Source organism: Myotis myotis, unplaced genomic scaffold (assembly GCF_014108235.1).
Source record: "Myotis myotis isolate mMyoMyo1 unplaced genomic scaffold, mMyoMyo1.p scaffold_m19_p_18, whole genome shotgun sequence".
NCBI lineage: Eukaryota > Metazoa > Chordata > Mammalia > Chiroptera > Vespertilionidae > Myotis > Myotis myotis.
In genome coordinates, this window is record NW_023416322.1 from 24,902,601 (window position 1) to 24,909,551 (window position 6,951).

At 42.1% G+C, this 6,951-nt stretch overlaps 1 pseudogene; it reads right to left on the reverse strand.

Moving 5' to 3' along the window:
• Window positions 1–4,621: 4,621 nt before the first annotated feature.
• LOC118673438 lies at window positions 4,622–6,537 on the reverse strand (annotated as a pseudogene).
• Between the last annotated feature and the right edge of the window lie 414 nt (window positions 6,538–6,951).

Here is a 6,951-nt window from a genome sequence, read left to right on the forward strand (position 1 = left end):
TCTACCAGCCCATGAACATGGTATGTTCTTCCATCTGTTTATATCTTCCTCTATCTCTTTTTTCAACCTCCTGTAGTTTTCTGAGTAGAGGTCTTTTACCTCCTTAGTTAAGTTTATTCCTAGGTATCTTAATTTTTTTTGGTATGATTGTAAATGGGTTGCTTTTTTAGTCTCTCTTTCTGTAAGTTCACTATTGGTGTATAGAAATGCCATATATTTCTTGGCATTAATTTTGTATCCTGCTACATTGCTGAATTCATTTATTAAGTCTAATTGTTTTTTGATGGAGTCTTTAGGGTTTTTTTATGTACAATATCATGCCATCCAAATAAGGACAGTTTTACTTCTTCTCTTCCAATTTGGATGCCTTTTATTTCTTCTCTTTGTCAAATTGCAATGGCTAATACTTTCAGTACTATGTCAAACAGGAGTGGTGAGAGTGGGCATCCCTGTCTTGTTCCTGTTCTTAGGGGAAATGGTTTTAGTTTTTGCCCATGGAGTATGATGTTGGCGATGGGTTTGTCATGTATGACTTTTATTATGTTGATGTATGATCCTTCTATTCCCACCTTGCTGAGAGATTTTTTCAAAAATGGGTGTTGGATTTTGTCAAATGCTTTTTCTGCATCAGTTGATATGACCATGTGGTTTTTATCTCTCAATTTGTTTATGTGATGTATCACGTTTATTGATTCGTAGATATTGTACCATCCTTGCATCCCTGGGATAAATCCTACTTGGCCATGGTGTATGATCTTTCTGATGTACTGCTGGATCTGATTTGCTAGGATTTTGTTGAGGATTTTGACATCTATGTTCATTAGGAATATTGGCCTATAATTCTCTTTCATTGTGTTCTCTTTATCTGGTTTTGGTATTAGGGTGATGCTGGCTTCATAGAATGAGCTTGGAAGTGTTCCTTCCTCTTGAATTTTTTGGAATAGTCTGAGGAGGATAGGTTTTAGTTCTTCCTTGAATGTTTGGTATAATTCCCCTGTGAAGCTGTCTGCCTCCGGGCTTTTGTTTGCTGGAAGCTTTTTGATTACTGCTTCAATTTCTTCCATAGTTATTGGCCTATTGAGATTTTTAGATTCTTCCTGAGTCAGTTTTGGAAGGTTGTATTTTTCTAGGAATATGTCCATTTCCTCCAGGTTATCCAGTTTGTTGGAATAGAGTTCATAGTATTTTTTTAACAATCCTTTGTATTTCTGTGGGGTCTGTTGTTATTTTGCCTCTTTCATTTCTGACTTTGTTTATTTGGATCCTTTCTCTTTGCTTCTTGGTGAGCCTGGCTAGAGGTTCATCAATCTTGTTTATCCTTTCAAAGAACCAGCTCTTGGTTTTTTGTTGATCTTTTATATTGTTTTTTTTTTTTGTCTCTATTTTGTTTATCTCCACTCTGATCTTTATTATTTCCTTCCTTCTGCTTACACTGGGCTTTTCTTGTTGCTCTCTTTCTAACTCTTTGAGTTGTAGGGTTAGTTAATTTATTACCATTGTTTCTTGTTTTTTTTGCAGTAGGCTTGTAGAGCTATGAACTTCCCTCTCAAGACTGCTTTCGCTTTTGGGTTTTGGGTTGTGTTTTCATTGTCGTTTATTGCCATGATGTTTTTTATTTCTTCTTTGATCTCTCTGGTAACCCAGTCATTGTTTAATAGCATGCTATTTAGTCTCCATATGTTGGATTTTTTTGGATTATTTTTATTGTAGTTGATTTCCAGTTTTATGCCATTGTGATCTGAGAAGATGCCTGATATGATTTCTATCTTCTTGAATTTGAAGATACTTTGCCTGTGACCCAATATATGGTCTTTGAAAATGACCCATCTGCACTTGAGAAGAATGTATATTCTGTGGCTTTGGGGTGAAATTTTCTGAAGATGTCAATTAATTCCATCAGATCTAGTGCATCATTTAGGATTGGTGTTTCTTTGCTGATTTTTTGTTTAGAGTATTTGTCCAATGGTGATAGTGGGGTACTAAAGTCTCCTACTATGATTGTATTGCTGTCAATCTCTCTCTTGATATGCTCCAGAAGTTTTTTTATGTATTTGAGTGCTCCTGTATTGGGTGCGTATGTTTACCAGAGTTATTTCTTTTTGTTGGATTGCTCCCTTTAGTATTATGAAGTGGCTTTCCTTATCTTTTTTTTATGTCCTTCACTTTGAGATCTAATTTGTCAGATATAAGTATTGCTACCTCAGCTTTTTTCTCATTTCCATTCGCCTGAAAAACCTTTTTCCATCCCTTCACCATCAGTCTGTGTGCATCCTTTTTTTCTGAGGTGGGTTTCCTGTAGACAGCAGATATATGGGTCATGTTTTCTTATCCACTCAGTTACCCTATGTCTTTTGATTGGGGCATTTAATCCATTTACATTTAAAGTTATTATTGATAGGTACTTGTTTGTCACCATTTTTATTCTTTACCCCTGTGTTCCTTCTTCATTTCCTATTTCTTGTTTTTACAGCAGAACATTTAGCATTTCTTGCATTGCTGGCTTGGTGGTAATAAACTCCGTCTTTGTCTGTGAAGCTCCTGATTTCACCCTCAATTTTGATTAATAGCCTTCCTGGATATAGTATTCTTGGATTCAGACCCTTCCTTTGCATGACTTTCATATTTCATTCCATTCCCTTCTTGCCTGATGTGTTTCTGTTGAGAAATCAGTCGCTAGTCTGATGGGGGATCCTTTGTAGGTAACTTTCTGTCTCTCTCTGGCTGCTTTTAAGATTCTTACTTTGTCATTGGTGTTTGTCAATTTAATTATAATGTGCCTTGGCATCGGCCTTTTGGGGTTCATTTTGTTTGGGACTCTGTGAGTTTCCTGGATTTGTGTGAGTTTTTTCTTCCCTATATTAGGGAAGTTTTCTGTCATTATTTCTTCAAACAGGTTTTCTATTCCTTGCTCAGTTTCCTCTCCTTCTGGCACCCCTATTATGTGGATGTTGTTTCATTTCATGTTATCCCAAAGTTCTCAGGCTCTCCTCCTGCTTTTTAATTTTGTTATCTAGAAGCTGCTCTGCTTGGGTATTTTTTCCTACCTTGTCTTTTAGCTCACTGATGTGGTCCTTTGCTTCTTCTAGTCTACTGTTGATGTTTTCTATTGAGTTCTTTATAGCAACGATGCCATTTTTCATGTATTCTTGGTTCTTCTTCATTTCCTCTTGGTTCTTACACATATTGTTGAATTTGTCTTCCATTCTTTCATCCACCTTATGACCATTTCTATGAATTCTTTCTCTGACAGGTTGCTTGCCTCCATTTTGTTTATTTCCTTTTCTGGTGATGCCTGTTTCTTTGTCTCCCCATGATCTCTCTTCTACAAGTGTCTGGTTATGTAGTTCTCTCTCTCCTTTCCATGAGGTGGTGCAGGGCTCCTCCAAATCCGTGTGCTCGCACCCCTTGGGGACTGGTGTTCCCAGGTTCACAGGTGTTCACTGGGCATTGTTGTTGTAGATTCCTGGGATTTTCAGGCTTCCGACAACATCCACTCTCCCCTTCAAGATCTTGAACAGTGGTTCTCAACCTTCCTAATGCCATGACCCTTTAATACAAATCCTCATGTTGTGATGGCCCCCAACCATAAAATTATTTTCGTTGCTACTTCCTAACTGTAATTTTGCTACTGTTATGAATCGTAATGTAAATAGCTGATATGCAGGATGTATTTCATTGCTACAAATTGACCATAATTAAAGCATAGTGATTAATCACAAAAACAATATGTAACTATATATGTGTTTTCTGATGGTCTTAGGTGACCCCTGTGAAAGCGTCGTTCGACCCCCAAAGGGGTTGCAACCCACAGGTTGAGAACTGCTGATCTTGAACCATATTCTTTGTGTGTGTGTGTGTGTGTGTGTGTGTGTGTGTGTGTGTGTGTGGAGGTGGGGTTTGTTTGTTTTTTATTATAAAAGAAAAAAATAACTCCTCAGTATCTTAATGAACAAAAAGGAATATTTCACACTCAGAACAGATACCAGGATACAAAATTACAAGTGTTTAACCCCAGTCTTGTCCCCCTCCCCTCTAGGAGCAGACAGGAAGGAGACAGTGGAAGCAAACAAGCAATTCTGTAAGAGACTTCAAATCCCTACAAATATGATTAAAATCTAAACTGGTTTTGCTTTAAAAAAAATTTTTTTTTAATATATCAAAAGGCCTGCTTTAGTGACATACTAGTCCCCCAGAAAATAACCCAATACCCCCCTTGTCAGTAACATACATGCTCAAATTGACCAGCCAACTCATAATTCTAAACCCCTGTGCATACATGTGTCTTTATAATCCAAAGCCAAGGGGCTCGGGTGACTGCTATTTGCTCCTGTTAGCCAACCCATGTCCAGAAGAGCAGGCAGGGCACAGAGAAACCCTTAAATGGTAGTGAGGGTTTAACAGCCCCTAAGAGCCAACTTTTTGAGCACTGCCACCCTAACCCTCTCCCCTCAAAAGGTGAGCCTTATTTCTAATCAGACTTCTCGCCTCAACTTTGGCTCCCAGTGACCAGAATGGTTTTTGTCCTTTAGAAAAAGCACACATAACTGCATACCCATATATATAATTTTTTTGTTTTTGCATTTAAATATAAAAATACTACTCTGATTTGTTATAAACGGAGGACCAAGCAACGAGAACTTTTTCTTCGAAGGTAGGCCTACCCATCCCATCCCTTTATGCCGAGCTTGCCTTCCAGTGAGGGCACTCAGCCCCAGGCCAGGGAAGCAGGTCACTGCGAAGGGGTCACAGTTGGCAGGTAAGAGGGCTTCCTGCCTGCTGCCCCACCCGCCCTTTCCTAATTCTCACTTTCATTAGAAAGCTGCTTATAACCTTTTATGGAACTTCCCAACCAAAGGGAGTTTGTAACCTACTCACAGAACAAGCCCAGCACTCCTACCCCCTTCAGCTACCTCAAAGAAGAAAAAGGTCCCTCCCCTCCCTTCACAAATACTATGCTCACTGTCCAGATAGCTACGCCTGTTGGACAAACACCTGATTAAGTGAAGCAGCGGTTATGTTTCCCCACCCCCTCCCCACTAACACACTAGAAAGCTTCAGTGATAGGGGAAAAAAAGGGTGTGTGTGTGTGTGTGAAAAGACTAAGAACTTGACCCCGCTAACCTGGCCAAAGAAAGCAAGAGATATTAACTGGGCAGGAGGAATAAAAAAAGACCTTGATATTCTGCCCTTTGAGTTACATTTGTTACGACAGTTGAGGGGCGAGAGTGGGCGCTGGATGAAGAAGTGATTAGAAGGAGCTGGATGGCTGCAAGTCTAGTCCACTTAGTTTTTGTACTGGAAGGGCTCATCGCCAGTTTCGTTGAGAAGACACGTGCGGATGAGGGCTTCCGTCACTGCAAAGGGGTCGTAGTTGGCAGAGGGGCGCCAGTCTTCAAAGTATCCCTTCTTCTCCTGGCCCACAGACCGGGGAATGCGGATGCTGGCGCTACGGTTGGCCACGCCGGCAGAGAAGTCGTTGATGTTGGAGGTTTTGTTGAATCCGGTGAGGCGCCGGGCATTGTCCCGGCCTCCCTTGGGATCGTAGGCTCGGATGTGGTACTGGTGCCGCTTGCTCAGCCTCTCAATGGACTCCTCAATGTACTTCAGACCGTTCTCCTCTCGCATGGCCTTGGTGCTGAAGTTGGTGTGACAGCCTGCACCATATCAGTTGCCAGGAATGGGCTTGGGATCAAAGGTTGCAATCACTCTGAAGTCTTCACACACTCGGTTCAAGATGAAACGGGCCACCCAGAGATGATCTCCCATGTCAATGCCTTCACAGGGTCCTATTTGGAATTCCCACTGGGCGGGCATGACCTCGGCATCTGTCCCTGCGATCTTGATGCCAGTGTACAAGCAGGCCTGGTAGTGAGCCTCCACAATATCCCTGCCATAGCCTTTGTCTGCTCCCACGCCGCAGTAGTATGGACCTTGGGGTCCAGGGAAGCCATTGGAAGGCCAGCCAAAAGGGTGCCCATCTGTGCCCATGAGAGTATATTCCTATTCCATTCCAAACCAGGGATGCTGATTGCTCACCATGTCCATTATCCGTTTGCAGGTATATCTTAAATTGGTCTCTGCAGGTTTGTGGTTGTATTTTAAGACTTCACAGAACACCAGCTTGTTGGGGTCCTTGCAGAAAGGGTCCCGAAACATGGTAGCAGGAACAAGATACATGTCACTGTTGGAGCCTTCAGACTGCATAGTACTAGAGCCATCAAAATTCCACTCGGGCAACTCTTCTATACTCTTGGGCTCACTGTCCAGGGTCCGGGTCTTGCATCACAGTCCTTCTCCAGTACTGTCAATCCAGATGTACATAGCTTGGACTTTATCACCCTGAGGCAGGGACATGTACATCTGCTTGATGCCTTTGTTCAAGTGGGAACTCGCTGAGGTGGACATGGTGGAAGTTGCTCTGGGGAGCGAGCAGGCGGCAGGGGGGCAGGGCGGGCAGGCAGTGAGAGCGAGGTGCAGAGAGGAGAAGAGAGGAAGCTGGGAGTGCTGCTCAGACACTCGGCTCTTCTCCCATCCTCGGCTCTCTTGAACCATATTCTGATGGTGTCCTTCAAACCTCATAAGTGGTGAGGAAACTGAATCTGTTGCTAAATCCTTCCTCAAAGCTTATCCTAATCCTCATGTTACCCTACATACATTTTCCCCCAGAGTTCAGTTAAATCTGTGAGAAAAGAGTTTTGCTTAAAAATGATTTATTTTAGCCATAGCTGGTTTGCTCCGTGGATAGAGGGTCAACCTGCGGACTGAAGGGTCCTGGATTCAATTCTGGTTAAGGCATGTACCTCAGTTGCAGGCTCCTCCCTGGCCCGGGTCCTGGTTGGGGCTCATGCAGCAGGCAACCAATAAATGTGTTTCTTTCACATCGATATTTCTCTCTGTCTTTCCCTCTCTCTTCGACTCTCTCTAAAAATCAATGGAAAAATATCCTCAGGT